The sequence below is a fragment of the Triticum dicoccoides genome, chromosome 3A (assembly GCF_002162155.2).
Source record: "Triticum dicoccoides isolate Atlit2015 ecotype Zavitan chromosome 3A, WEW_v2.0, whole genome shotgun sequence".
NCBI classification, from domain to species: Eukaryota; Viridiplantae; Streptophyta; class Magnoliopsida; order Poales; family Poaceae; genus Triticum; species Triticum dicoccoides.
Window position 1 is genome coordinate 105,420,962 of NC_041384.1, and position 16,115 is coordinate 105,437,076.

The following is a 16,115-nucleotide window of genomic DNA, read 5'->3' on the forward strand; positions in this document are numbered from 1 at the left end:
TACAAGTGATGGCTAGAAAAAGACTGGGAAGCGACCAGCTAGAGAGCAACAATAGTCATGAACATGCATTAAAATTAATCAACACCGAATGCAAGCATGAGTAGGATATAATGCACCATGAACATAAATATCGTAGAGGCTATGTTGATTTTGTTTCAACTACATGCATGAACATGTGCCAAGTCAAGCCACTCGAATCGTTCAAAGGAGGATACCACCCTATCATACCACATCACAACCATTTTAATAGCATGTTGGCACGCAAGGTAAACCATTATAAACTCCTAGCTAATTAAGCATGGCATAAGAAACTATAATCTCTAATTGTCATTGCAAACATGTTTCATAATAGGCTGAATGAGGAACGATGAACTAATCATATTTACAAAAACAATAGAGGTCGAGTTCATACCAGCTTCTCTCATCTCAATCAGTTCATCATATATCGTCATTATTGCCTTTCACTTGCACGACCGAATAGTGTGGAAAATAATAATAGTGCACGTGCATTGGACTAAGATGGAATCTGTAAGCATTCAATTCAAGAGAGAAGACAAGGTAATATGGGCTCTTTGTTAGATCAACAATAATGCATATGAGAGCCAGTCAACATTTTCATTATGGTCTTCTCCTCTCGACCCCCAAAGGAAAGAAAGGAAATAAAAGTATATACACGGGAAAGCTCCCAACAAGCAAAAGAAGAATGAGAAATATTTTTTGGTTTTCTTTTAATTACTACCACTATAGGCATGGAAAGTAAACTAGCTAGAAGCTACAACTAAATTTTTTGTTTTTTCTTAAGGTTTTTCAAACACCCAAGAAGAAAGCTTAAAAAGAAAATAAACTAGCATGGATGATACAATGAAAAAGTATGAGCACCGACAACTGGCATGAGTGTGTGAACATGAATGTAATGTCGGTGAGAAATACGTACTCCCCCAAGCTTAGGCTTTTGGCTTTAGTTGGTCTATGCCCATGGATCAAAACTGTAGTTGGGGTCGTACTGAGAAGGGTCCTCAGATTGCCACTGGCTGGCGATCTCCTCCAGATTCCACTGATAAACGGACTGACGGTGCGGGTCAGATGGTGGCTCCGGCTCTGCAGCTGACATCTGGCTTCGGTAGGCATGAATGTCCTCCGGCGGAACAAGGTATATGCCTGAAAATATGTTAAACAAAGAAGGCACAGGCAAGGTAATAAACTCACAATAATTTTTGTTAAATATCAATTTATATTTGAGCATCTTATTTTTATCCTTAACAATAAACTCATATGCTACCATACTCTTATAACCTAAAGCAATAGGAGGCAGCAACTTTTCCTCTTTCTCATAATGCCTGATAGGTATGTTAAAGTGTGCAGCAAGGCGCGAGGCAAAGATGCCTCAGAGGACGGGGCCCTTTGTACGGTTCAGATTTAACCGTCTAGCAACAATAGAGCCTAAGCTGAAAGTAGTATCATGAAACAAGGCATGGCACAAAATAGCAATATTAGGAACACTAAGGTTCCCACAGTTCCCATGACCAATTAAGCATATACTAGAAAATATTGCAAAGTAACGTAGAGCAGGAAAATGTATACTAGTGATTCTCGCATCGGAAACTTTCCTCGTTTCCCCTACAGCAATCATATCAATAAATCCCTTCACATCATTACGATGTGGTTCCTCTATGCTGCCCTCAAAGGGTATCAAACAGACCTGGCAAAAATCATAAAGTGACATATCCTTATGCTCATCATATAAATAAAATTCCACCGAAGGTGTTGATCTCCTAGCATGGAAGTGAAAATTTTGCACAAAGATATTGGTGAGTAAGAGGTACTGTTCACGCTTGTCGTGGAGGAAGGCGGTGAGGCCTGCATTCTCAGCCAAATGATAAAAATCTTCATGAATCCCGGCCTCTTTCAAGAACTCATCACAAGGCCATTCACATGGCCGAACCTCCGCAGTACGAGGGAGATTATACTTGGGCTTCTTGTTCTCTTCACTTTGCTTATCCTTTGAGCTTCGGCTCGATGAGCCCCTCAAAAATCTCTTCATCTTTTTCTGAATTTTTTTGAAATTTTTAGTAACTTAAAATAAAAGTGAACCAAACTCAACAAGATTGATAGTAACTACTCCTACAAGTGCCTAGAGGCTATATCATGCATTAAAACTACTTTTGACCACATAAATTTGACATGCAAGCTCAAGAATAGGGTCACCTAAGTAGCAAAAAATTGCAATAAATAAAGCACTAGAACAAAAACTAATTGGACCATTGGAGGAGTCACATACCAAAGAACAATCCCCCAAAACAGTTTTGTGAGAGGAGCTTTGAGCAAGGAGATCGAAAATGGCAGCAAGATGAGCAAGAACTCGGGTATGAGCTGGTTGGTGATTTTTTTGGGAGGAGGAAGGAGTGTGTGGTGGCTGGAATAAATGGAGGGAACCCACATGGGGTCCACGAGGCAGGGGGCGCGCCCTCCACCCTCGTGGGAACATGGTTGCTCCCCCTGCTCTGTTCTCAGTGCCAGATATTCTCAAATATTCTAGAAAAATTCATAATTAATTTTCAGGGCATTTGGAGAACTTTTATTTTCAGGGTATTTGTTATTGCATGGATAATTCATAAAACAGACAGAAAAATACTATTTTTTCTTTATTTAATATAAATAACAGAAAGTAAAAAGAGGGTACAGAGAGTTGTGTTTTCTAACTTCATCCATCTCATGCTCATCAAAAGGAATCCACCAACAAGGTTGATCAGGTCTTGTTAACAAACTCATTTCTAATAACATGGAACCGGAGAAATTTCGAATAACACTAGGTTACCTCAACGGGGATATGCACATCCCCAACAATAAGAACATCATATTTCTTCTTGATAGTAGGAAGAGGAAATTCAAAACCTCCAATAGTGATTGCTGTAATTTTTCCAATAGAATTTATACTGTGGACTTGAGGTTGTTTCCTCGGAAAGTGTACCATATGCTCATTGTCGGATGTGGGGCTCCTGCAAACCCTTAAGGTTCAAACACTGGGGTGCGCACGAAGTCTTCCCCTCCTACCGATCTACGCTCTAGCTCGCTAAGATCTTGCGAACGAACTCGTCGAACTCACAACACAGAAAAACATGGGGTTTATACTGGTTTGGGCCACCGTTGTGGTGTAGTACCCTACTCCAGTGTGGTGGTGGTGGATTGCTTCTTGGGCTTATGATGAACAATACAAGGGAAGAACAGCCTCCTGAGGTTGAGGTGTTCTTGCGCGTGTGAGCTTGTGGTGTGTCTCTTGATCTCTGATGATCTCCCGGGATCTCCTCTGTACTATGGTGGCTAGTCCTATTTATAGAGGCCCTGGTCCTCTACCCAAATATCGTGCGGAAAGGGAGCCAACAATGGCGGGCTAATTTGAAGGGGGGCAGCTAGTACAAGCTATCCTGACAAAAGTAGTCTTCGCCTGCACAAAGCTCTGGTGGTGACGCTGCTTTGGGCTCCACGATGACCTCCGTCTAGCAGTCCGTGGTCTTGGTCTTATTGCACCGGAATGGCAACCTTTACGTGATGCATCGGTACTCCATGGCTGCACTTGCCCCCTTTGCACCAAAGAGGAAACAAGGACGCTGCGCGCGCTTGTAACACCTCGGGTGTAATTTACCTTATTTGTACTCCAACTCTTGCCGTTTCCGGCCTAAGTTATTTTATTTTCTCCGTTGTCGGGTTTTTGTCTCTGTGTGTGTTGTTGTCTTTGTCATGCATCTCATATCATGTCATCATGTGCATTGCATTTGCATACGTGTTCGTCTCATGCATCCGAGCTTTTTCCCCGTTGTCCGTTTTGCATTCCAGCGCTCCTATCTCCTCCGGTGGTCCTTTATACCTTTTTTCATGTGTGGGGGTTAAACATTTCCGGATTGGACCAGGACTTGCCATGCGGCCTTGGTTTACTACCGGTAGACCGCCTGTCACGTTTCATGCCATTTGGACTTCGTTTGATACTCCAACGGTTAACCGAGGGACCGAAAAGGCCTCGTGCGTGTTGCAGCCCAACACCCTTCCAATTTGGCCCGAAACCCACAAAAAACCCTTCCATCATCTAGAGCGTTCGATCATGATCGTGTGGCCGCAAACCGTGCTCAATTTGGAGCCTCCTAGCTCCTCCTACCTATAAAAAGGTCTCTCCCTCAAAATTCCCGGATCCCCTCCTTCCAAAAACGCTAAAAATCGCCCCGCCGCCACCGGACACGTCCGGCCACCGCCGGACGAATCCCAACGCCGCGCCCGCGCCAATCAGCGCGCGACACGTGGCACGCCGGCCACCTCCCGCGCCGCGGCCCGCCCGGGCCCGAGGAGGGCCCCCGCGGCCCGAAGGAGCCCCGCCGCCCGCGCCCGTTTCTTCCCTCCGCCCGGCGCCGCTCCATCCGCCCGACGCCGACCAGCGTCGCCGCCCGCCACCTGATCCGGCCGGCGAGCTTCTCGCCGCTCGCGAGCGCCGCTACCTACTCTGGCGACCGCGCCGCCCGCGGCCACCTCGTCGCCGGCGCCGTCCCCTCGCCGCCTCCTCGTCGCTGGCGCACCCCGGCCACCTCTCCCTCCTACTCCGTCGACGACCGTCTCCATTAACTCTGGCGATGCCTCGAAGTTCGTGCTCCAGTGAACAGTGCCGCGCCGGATCCAGATCTGGTTAACTCCCCTCGGTTGACTTCTTCCCCGAACCCTATTTTTTTGCAAACTTTGGCATGTCGTAACTCTCTCATCCTAGATCCGATTTGTGCGTGTAGCATATCAAAATGTTCATCTCGACGAGTACATCATTTCCCCTCATTGCATAATTTTCATTTGAGCTCATCTTCATGCCCGAAATGCTGTTGGAATAGGGCTATGTGAGGAATTTGGCAGATCTGTTTCAGCAAATAGCTATTTGTCATTTTTGCCATGTTTAATGTGTGCATGATATGATCCTGAGCTCTACATGAGTTTTGTTATATGCCATTCCATCTTTACAGAGGTGCTTGCCATGTATTTTTGTGACATTTGTGGTGACTAGCACAAGCTTGCAAAGCAGCGTAATCAGTAATGTTGATTTCAGGGACTTAGAATTTCACTAAGTCCTTGTCCTGATTTTGTCGTTATGCCATATGTTCATGTTGTTTCCCAGTGATCCGTGCCTATTTTGACGATGATCAGTAAGGATGATTTATTAACATTGTGGTTCTCTATCCATCCATGTCTTTGTTTGCATTTATGGAGCACCCTAGCTTGAGTCAATCGAGCTCTACTTTTACTATAAAGTGAATTCTAGCAGATTGTTGACATGATTAGCGATTTTGCCAAGGATGTTGCTATTGATCCGTGCATGCTATGTTGTTGTTCTTGCCATGTCTAGCTTCTATGCCATGTATTCTTGATGGGTGTATGCTTAGTTTGTCATGCCATGCTCTGTAGTGAGTGCATCGAGCTCGTAAACATGCCTACTCGTTAACTGATTTGCATCCTCCAGTTTTTCACTAAGTCTGAGATCTGTTTATGTTTTTGCCATGTTCACATGCTTGCAATTGTATTTTCTGATCCCTTTTGGCTCAAGGCCACTAAGGGACTTTTGTTAAGTGCTCTGAGTAGCTTCATGCCATGCCTTGATTTGCCATGTTAAGTTCCTGTAGAATGTAGTTTTCATGCTCTAAAGTGTGCTTCCTGATGATAAATTCCAGACTTGTGTTAATTTCACTAAGTCTGAAACATGTTATCTTTTGTACTTTTGCCATGCTTGTTTGAACCTGTTAATGGATGAATTAGCCATAACTCAGTGTTCATCTTTTGTCAAGCATCGTGAGTGGATCCCTGCCATGTATTTTGTTGTCATGTTTGAGTGTTGTAGCATATTTATCTTGATGCATTTAGTTGGTTACTTGCTGATTATCGCAGACCGGTGCCATATTTGTTTTGCTTGCCATTTCCAAACCGTGCATCCGATTCCGGTCATCTTTATATCGATTTCAACTGAAATCACCTTACCTTTCTAGTGGCACTCTTGTATTTCCAAGCTGAGGCCAGGTTCAATCATTCCTTGTCAAATCTTGCATATGCATCGCATACCGCACCCTGCATATCATACCATGTTTGCATCATGTTGTTTGAGCATTGCACGTGGTTGATTGTGTTCCGTTTGCTTGTTGTTCTTGTTTGGGTAGAGCTAGGAGATGAGTTCGTGAACGAGGAGCCCGTTGAGTTCGCTTACGATGATCAAGTCAACTATAGGAACTTTGTAGGCAAGATGATCATACCCTCGAAATCACTTCTATCTTTGCTTGCTAGATGCTCGCTCTTTTGCTCTGCCTATGCTACGATACCTACCACTTGCTTATCATGCCTCCAAAATTGCCATGTCAAACCTCTAACCCACCATGTCCTAGCAAACCGTTGATTGGCTATGTTACCGCTTTGCTCAGCCCCTCTTATAGCGTTGCTAGTTGCAGGTGAAGATTGGAGATCGTTCCTTGTTGGAACATTGTTTATTGTTGGGATATCACCATATTATCTTGTTTATCTTAATGCACCTATATACTTGGTAAAGGGTGGAAGGCTTGGCATTTTGGCTAGTGTTTTGTTCCACTCTTGCCGCCCTAGTTTCCGTCATATCGGTGTTATGTTCCCGGATTTTGCGTTCCTTACGCGGTTGGGTTATAATGGGAACCCCTTGACAGTTCACCTTGAATAAAACTCCTCCAGCAATGCCCAACCTTGGGTTTACCATTTGCCACCTAGCCTCTTTTTCCCTTGGGTTTCCGGAGCCCAAGGGTCATCTTTATTTAAACCCCCCGGGCCAGTGCTCCTCTGAGTGTTGGTCCAAACTAGAGCCCTGTGCAGCGCCCCCTCGGGGAAACTCGAGGTTTGGTTTTAGTTGTATGGAGCGCTCATCTGAGTGTGCCCTGAGAACGAGATATGTGCAGCTCCTATCGGGATTTGTCGGCACATTCGGGCGGTGTTGCTGGACTTGTTTTACCATTGTCAAGGATGTCTTGTAACCAGGATGCCGAGTCTGATCGGAATGTCTCGGGAGAAGGAATATCCTTCGTTGACCGTGAGAGCTTGGGATGGGCTAAGTTGGGACTCCCCTGCAGGGATTTGAACTTTCGAAAGCCGTGCCCGCGGTTATGGGCAGATGGGAATTTGTTAATGTCCGGTTGTAGATAACATGAAACTTAACTTAATTAAAATGAATCAACCGTGTGTGTAACCATGATGGTCTCTTCTCGGCGGAGTCCGGGAAGTGAACACGGTGTTGGAGTAATGCTTGACGTAGGTTGTTCTAGGATCACTTCTTGATCATAGTTGTTCGACCGTGCTTTTGCCTTCTCTTCTCGCTCTCTTTTGCGAACAGGTTAGCCACCAGATATGCTAGTCACTTGCTGCAACTCCACATATTACCTTGCCTTTACCTACAAGCTTAAATAGTCTTGATCACGAGGGTGCGAGATTGCTGAGTCCTCGTGACTCACAGATTACTTCCAAACCAGATGCAGGGACCGATGATACCGTTCCAGACGGTGCGCTTGAGCTCAAGTGGGAGTTCGATGAAGACTCTCGGCGTTACTACGTGTCTTTCCCAGATGATCAGTAGTGGTGCCTAGTTGGGGCGATCGGGTCTGTGTCGCATGTGGGGGTTGATCTTTATTTTGGTACCGTAGTCGGACCATGAGTGTATTGGATGGTTGTAATGTTATTCATGTATTTGTGTGACATGGCGAGTGTAAGCCAACTATGTACCTTTCCCCCCTTTTATCTATTTACATGGGTTGTTGTGAAGATTACCTTACTTGCGACATTGCTTTGAATGCGGTTATGCCTCTAAGTCGTGCTTCGACACGTAGGAGATATAACCGCATCGAGGGCGTTATAAGTTGGTATCAGAGCCGACCCTCGCGGTTACAAGGATGGTTGCAGACATGTGTGTGGTCATGCTGTTCATGACATTTGTGACCCGTCGTGGCACACGACATGGCACATGTACTGGACTGGAAGCACAGACGTATGTGCCAAGAGGGAACGTTTCTGTGGCCCGACGAGGACGTCGGTTCCTCTAAGTGGGGGTGTATGTGATGGCCTGGCTTATTAGGGATGATAGACTACTCATATCAATAAGGAATTCCTTCTTTTCCGGGAGCCCATTCGGACAGAACTCCAAAGTTAAGCGTGCTCAGCTTGGAGTAGTGTCAGGATGGGTGACCAACCGGGAAGTTGCTCCCGGGTGCGCATGAGTGAGGACAAAGTGCGCAGAAAAGACTAGTATTGATCTGTGGGGCCAGTCTAGATCCCGCCAGGAGTAACGACAACCGGCGGGTGTGTCCGGGGCATTATAAGTTGGTAATCAGAGCCTTCCCCGACCTTAGGAGCCCCCTGCTTGATCGAATCGTTGGTGTTGTTGAGTCTAGAAAAATGTTTTGAGTCATTTAGGATTATATATATCGGATAGTTTAGGAATTATTTTTACTATCCAGTCCCTTCATCGCTCTGGTAAGGCATCCTGACGTAGAGTTTTGACTCTCCTCTTCTCAAATTTCACTAAAAATTTTTAGGATCACGCGGGTATCTTGGAATCGTTCCGATCGATTTGTGACGAGAACATTGTTCTTGGTGCCTCCTGTCATTTAGGGGTTGTGGCAGTGTCCCGGGGAGTTGAGATCCGAGGTGTTGTCGTCACAATTTTATCATTGAGATTCTGGAATACCTGAGTTTCGCCGACATAAAAAATCTCTTTTATGTAGTTGTTGGTGAGATAACCTCGACGCCACCCAGTACTGGGGCGGGAGTTCGGGAGTATTGCCATAACTCGTATAACGGATGCTTTTCGATGGTTGAGGTAAATGATTTCCGAAGGTTTCTCGGTTATGTGTTGAAGGATGGATACAGCTGGATGTAGGATTTGCTAGATTTGGGCGAGATATTATGCTTCCCCTGTATCCCCAACACCCGATTGCATAACCGGAAAGGTTCGGGAGTTTCATAGGTGGGAATTCTTGTAGCTCTAGTTTCTTCTTCCGCGGATATTTGGTTTGAGATTGGGTGATCCTTACCGAGTATTCGTTCTTGTCCGTACCTTGTTGTTTTCTTCTACCTCAATTCTAAGTGGCTTCTCAATTTATGGATATGTGACCATTTCAATCGGAATGCATTCGTTCATTTTGTTCGGATGTGAAGACTTTATGTTGCAAATTTCAATCCATTTGATTCAGCTCAAATATATGTCTGTCATGATGCTAACGGATGTCACCCTCTTCAGGATGGCTCCCGCTAAGGGCAACAATCAGAATAAGAATTAGGATCCGCCACCACCACCTCCACCTCCGAAGGCATGGCAAGCTGTGATGGCCGCTACCAATGCAAACACACAGCTGATCATGCAAATTCTTCAAGAGCGCTACCAAGGGAACCAGGGCCATGGCAACAATCAGAATCAGTTTGCTACACTCAACCAGTTCCTTGCTAACCAGCCAAAGACCTTCAGCAATTGTGTTGAGGCAACAGACACTGATGATTGGCTTGTGGACATATGCAAGCATTTCGAGTGCAGTAACGTCAGGCCTGAGGACTTTGTCAAGTTCGCCTCCTTCCAACTCAAAGACCAAGCTGCAGAATGGTTTCAGCAGTACAAAGATTCCAGAGGAGGCCGTGTGATTACTTGGATGAATTCCGTCAAGACTTCAAAGCTCATCATATTCCTCAGAGTGTGGTTGAAAGCAAGCGTGAGGAATTCCGCAACCTGAACCAAGGCACTATGTCTGTTTACGAGTACAACAAAATGTTTCAGAAGCTTGCCCGTTTTGCTAAGCAAGACGTCCCTGATGAGAAGAGCATGATATACCAGTTCAGGGGTGGTCTCAGAGAAGAAATCCAGCTAGCTCTTGTCCTCTTTGAGCCCAAGAGGTACGATGAGTTTTACAACATGGCAATGAAGCAAGAGACTGCTCAACTGAAGTGCGATGCTTCCAAGAAGCGAGACAGAGATGCAACTCCTTCTTCCTCAACTCAAGTGGCTAAGCAGCAGAAGTATTGGCTTCCTCCTCCTCCGTTTCGTCAGCCTTATCAGCAGAAGAGTAAAGGTGGCAGTGGATCTTCCCACCCACCCAACCCTGGCTTTCAGAACAAGACTTCGTCTCAAGCTCCAAGATCAAGTGCTCCGTATCACCGTCTGCTCTCGGAGATCATGTGTAACAAGTGCCAACAGAAGGGTCACTATGCCAACAAATGCTTCAATCAGAGGCGTCTCCCTCCTCCTCCTCCTATTAGATCGGAAAGTACAGCTATGGTCAAGCATAACCCCAAGCACGCCAAGGTCAATTTGATGAATGCAGCTCAGGCAGAGGACTCGTCAGATGTCATCATGGGTAACCTTCCTGTTAACGATGTTCCTGCAAGAGTTCTATTTGACACTGGTGCATCGCATTGCTTCATTTCTAAACCTTTTGCATCAAAGTATGAGTGCGATTATCAGCATTTGCAAAGACCTTTGCAAATCATGTCCCCGGGCAAGCAAATGACAGCTAATATCTGCGTCCCGGATGTTACTATCACGTTGGGCGACTACAAATTTCTAGCTTCTCCTATTGTTCTGGGCGACTCGGATATTGATCTTATTCTCGGAATGGATTGGCTTTCTAAGCATAAGGCTCATCTTGATTGTGCTGCCAGGCAGATTCAATTGACTCATTCGTCTGAGGATGTAATTGTCTTTGCCGCTCGTGATGATACCATCCGTCTGTTTTCTCTCAATGAGAAGGATGAACTGGATGCCATCTCTCAAATTCCAGTCATTTGCGAATATCAAGACGTCTTTCCAGAAGAGCTTCCAGGAATGCCTCCGCACCGGCTAGTTGAATTCGTCATCGATCTTGAGCCTGGCACGGAACCTGTTTGCAAACGTCCTGACAAGCTTGGACCTGAAGAGTTGAAGGAGCTGAAGAAACAACTCGATATACAAGAGCGTATGGGTCTCATCCGACCTAGTTCTTCTCCGTGGGGTTGTGGAATTCTTTTTGTGAAGAAGAAGGATGGAACGGACCGACTTTGTGTTGACTACCGTCCATTGAACAAGAAGACTATAAAGAACAAGTACCCACTTCCCAACATCAACAAGCTGTTTGAACAACTCAAAGGTGCTCAAGTATTCTCCAAGCTCGATCTCCGTATGGGCTATCACCAGATTCGAATTCGTGAGCAAGATATCCCCAAGACGGCATTCAGAACAAGCTATGGTTCATATGAATACACTGTCATGTCTTTTGGCCTCGTAAACGCTCCACCGACATTCTCTCGCATGATGAACTTCATCTTCAACCCCTACACAAATGACTTCGTCTTGGTCTACCTCGATGACATTTTGGTCTTTTCCAAGAACAAGGAAGATCATGCCAAGCACTTGCGTTTGGTGCTGGATAAGCTCAGAGAACATCAGTTCTATGCCAAGTTTTCAAAGTGCGAGTTTTGGCTTGATAAGGTTCTCTATCTTGGGCATATCATCTCTGCCAAGGGCATAGCGGTGAATCTTGAGAAGGTGTCTGCAATTGTGAATTGGGAACCACCTCAAAACGTAAAGCAACTCCGCAGCTTCCTTGGTCTCGCAAGCTATTGTCGAAGGTTCGTTGAGAACTTTTCAAAGATTGTGAAGCCTCTTTCCAACCTTCTCCAGAAGCACGTCAAGTACGTTTGGTCTCCTGAATGTGACATCGCTTTCAACACCCTGAAAGAGAAATTAGTCACTGCTCCAGTTCTGACTCCTCCTGATGAATCTAAACCGTTCAAGGTCTTCTGTGATGCCTCTCTTCAAGGTCTTGGTGCAGTGTTGATGCAAGAGAAGAAAGTTGTGGCATATACTTCTCGCCAGTTGAAGCCCAACAAGAAAAACTACCCACTCATGACCTCGAGTTGGTGGCAGTTGTGCATGCTCTGTTGACTTGGAGACATCTCTTATTGGGAAGAAAAGTGGACATCTTCACTGACCACAAGAGTCTCAAGTACATCTTCACTCAGCCTAATCTCAACCTCAGGCAGACTCATTGGGTCGAAATGATTCAAGAGTATAATCCGAGTATCGAATATACTCCAGGCAAGGCCAATGTAATTGCTGACGCATTGAGCAGGAAGGCTTACTGCAACAGTTTGATTCTCAAGCCTTACCAACCCGAGATTTGTGAAGCTTTCCGCAAATTCAATCTGCAAGTTGTTCCTCAAGGTTTCCTCGCCAACCTTCAAGTCTCTCCTACTTAGGAAGATCAGGTTCGCGAGGCTCAACTTCTTGATGCTATGGTGAAGAAGGTGAAGATTGGGATTGCCAAGAGTCAACCCAAGTACAAGTGCTATCGCCTTGATGACAAGGATACTCTCTTCTCCGAGGATCGCATTGTTGTGCCAAAAGGTGACCTTCGTAAAGTAATTATGAACGAGGCTCACAATTCACTCCTCTCCATCCACCCTGGGAGTACGAAGATGTACCAGGACCTCAAGCAGGCATATTGGTGGACTCGAATGAAGTGTGAGATTGCTCAATTTGTGAATGAATGTGATGTCTGCAGAAGAGTGAAGGCAGAACACCAACGACCAGCTGGTCTCCTCCAACCTCTTGCCATTCCAGAATGGAAGTTTGACCACATTGAGATGGACTTCATGACTGGATTTCCAAAGTCCAAGCGTGGCAATGATGCTATATTTGTTGTCATCGACAAACTCACTAAAGTGGCTCACTTCCTGCCTATCAAAGAGTCTATCACAACAACTCAATTGACAGAGCTTTATACCTCTCGGATTGTCTCTCTGCACGGCATTCCACAGTTGATTTCTTCAGATCATGGTAGCATCTTCACCTCCAAGTTTTGGGATTCTTTTCAGAAGGCCATGGGCACCAACATCCGTTTCAGCACAGCTTTTCATCCTCAAACTGGCGGCCAAGTCGAGCGTGTCAATCAGATTCTCGAAGATATGCTCAGGGCTTGCGTTATCTCTTTCGGTATGAAGTGGGAAGATTGTCTTCCATATGCCGAGTTCTCCTACAACAACAGCTTCCAAGCGAGTTTGGGCAAGGCCCCATTTGAAATTCTCTATGGCAGGAAGTGCCGTACTCCTCTTAACTGGTCAGAGACTGGTGAACGTCAACTTCTTGGAAATGACTTGATCACAGAGGCAGAGGAAATGTGCAAAGTCATTCGTGATAACCTCAAAGCAGCGCAATTGCGCCAGAAGAGCTACTATGATAGTAAGCATCGTGATTTGGCTTTCGAGATCGGAGACCATGTTTACCTCCGCGTCTCCCCAATGAAAGGTACTCATCGCTTCGGTATCAAAGGGAAGCTTGCCCCTAGATACGTGGGTCCTTTCAAGATCGTCAGCAAGAGAGGCGATCAAGCCTATCAACTCGAACTTCCATCCAACTTTGCAAACGTGCATGACGTGTTCCATGTCTCTCAGCTCCGCAAGTGCTTCAAGACCCCTGACCGCACCGTCAACTTTGAAGACATTGATCTCCAAGAAGACCTTTCTTATCGTGAGGACCCCGTTGCTACTCTTGAAGAGACTGAGCGCAAGACTCGCAATAAGTCAATCAAATTCCTCAAAGTCAAGTGGTCACACCATTCCGACCGTGAAGCCACCTGGGAATGCGAGGATCACCTCCATTCTGAGTACCCGGCGTTCTTCCAGTCCTAGATCTCGGGACGAGATCCTTTCGTAGTGGTGGAGTGTTGTAACACCCCGGGTGTAATTTACCTTATTTGTACTCCAACTCTTGCCGTTTCCGGCCTAAGTTATTTTATTTTCTCCGTTTCCGGTTTTTGTCTCCGTGTGTGTTGTTGTCTTTGTCATGCATCTCATATCATGTCATCATGTGCATTGCATTCGCATACGTGTTCGTCTCATGCATCCGAGCTTTTTCCCCGTTGTCCGTTTTGCATTCCGGCGCTCCTATGTCCTCCGGTGGTCCTTTATACCTTTTTTCGTGTGTGGGGGTTAAACATTTCCGGATTGGACCAAGACTTGCCATGCGGCCTTGGTTTACTACCGGTAGACCGCCTGTCAAGTTTCGTGCCATTTGGACTTCGTTTGACACTCCAACGGTTAACCGAGGGACCGAAAAGGCCTCGTGCGTGTTGCAGCCCAACACCCTTCCAATTTGGCCCAAAACCCACCAAAAACCCTTCCATCATCTAGAGCGTTCGATCACGATCGCGTGGCCACAAACCGTGCTCAATTTGGAGCCTCCTAGCTCCTACCTATAAAAAGGTCTCTCCCTCAAAATTCCCGGATCCCCTCCTTCCAAAAACCCTAAAAATCACCCCGCCGCCACCGGACACGTCCGGCCGCCGCCGGACAAATCCCGCCGCCGCGCCCGCGCCAATCAGTGTGCGACACGTGGCACACTAGCAACCTCCCGCGCCGCGGCCCGCCTGGGCCCGAGGAGGCCCCCCGCGGCCCGCGCCTGTTTCTTCCCTCCGCCCGGCGCCGCTCCATCTGCCTGACGCCGACCAACGTCGACGCCCACCACCTGCTCCGGCCGGCAAGCTTCTCACCGCCCGCGAGCGCCACCACCTACTCCGGCGACCGTGCCCGCGCCGCCCGCGGCCACCTCGTTGCCGGCGCCGCCCCCTCGCCGCCTCCTTGTCGCCGGCGCACCCCGACCACCTCTCCCTCCTACTCCGTCGACAACCGTCTCCATTAACTTCGGCGGTGCTTCGAAGTCCGCCCTCCGGTGAACAGTGCCGCCCCGGATCCAGATCTGGTCAACTCCCCTCGGTTGACTTCTTCCCCGAACCCTATTTTTGCAAACTTTGGCATGTCGTAACTCTCTCATCGTAGATCTGATTTGTGCGTGTATCATATCAAAATGTTCACCTCGACGAGTACATCATTTCATCTCATTGAATCATTTTCATTTGAGCTCATCTTGATGCCTGAAATGCTGTTGGAAGAGGGCTATGTGAGGAATTTGGCAGATCTGTTTCAGCAAATAGCTATTTGTCATTTTTGCCATGTTTAATGTGTGCATGATATGATCCCGAGCTCTATGTGAGTTTTGTTATATGCCATGCCATCTTTACAAAGGTGCTTGCCATGTATTTTTGTGACATTTGTGGTGACTAGCACAAGCTTGCAAAGTAGCATAATCGGTAATGTTGATTTCAGGGACTTAGAATTTCACTAAGTCCTTGTCCTGATTTTGTCGTTATGCCATATGTTCATGTTGTTTCCTAGTGCTCCTTGCCTCTTTTGAGGATGATCAGTAAGGATGATTTGTTAAAATGGTGGTGCTCTATCCATCCATGTCTTTGTTTGCATTTATGGAGCACCCTAGCTTGAGTCAATCGAGCTCTACTTTTGCTATAAAGTGAATCCTAGCAGATTGTTGACATGATTAGCGATTTTGCCGAGGATGTTGCTATTGATCCGTGCATACTATGTTGTTGTTCTTGCCATGTCTAGCTTCTATGCCATGTATTCTTGATGGATGTATGCTTAGTTTGTCATACCATGCTCTGTAGTGAGTGCATCGAGCTCGTAAACATGCCTACTCGTTAACTGATTTGCATCCTCCAGTTTTTCACTAAGTCTGAGATCTGTTTATGTTTTTGCTATGTTCACATGCTTGCAATTGTATTTTCTGATCCCTTTTGGCTCAAGGCCACTAAGGGACTTTTGTTAAGTGCTTTGAGTAGCTTCATGCCATGCCTTGCTTTGCCATGTTAAGGTCCTGTAGCATGTAGTTTTCATGCTCTAAACTGTGCTTCGTGATGATAAATTCCAGACTTGTGTTAATTTCACTAAGTCTGAAACCTGTTATCTTTTGCACTTTTGCCATGCTTGTTTGAACCTGTTAATGGATGAATTAGCCGTAGCTCAGTGTTCATCTTTTGTCAAGCATCGTGAGTGGATCCCTGCCATGTATTTTGTTGTCATGTTTGAGTGATGTAGCATATTTATCTTGATGCATTTAGTTGGTTACTTGCTGATTATCGCAGACCGGTGCCATATTTGTTTTGCTTGCCATTTCCAAACCGTGCATCTGATTCCGGAGATCTTTATATCGATTTCAACCGAAATCACCTCACCTTTCTAGTGGCACTCTTGGCTTTCCAAGCTGAGGCCAGGTTCAA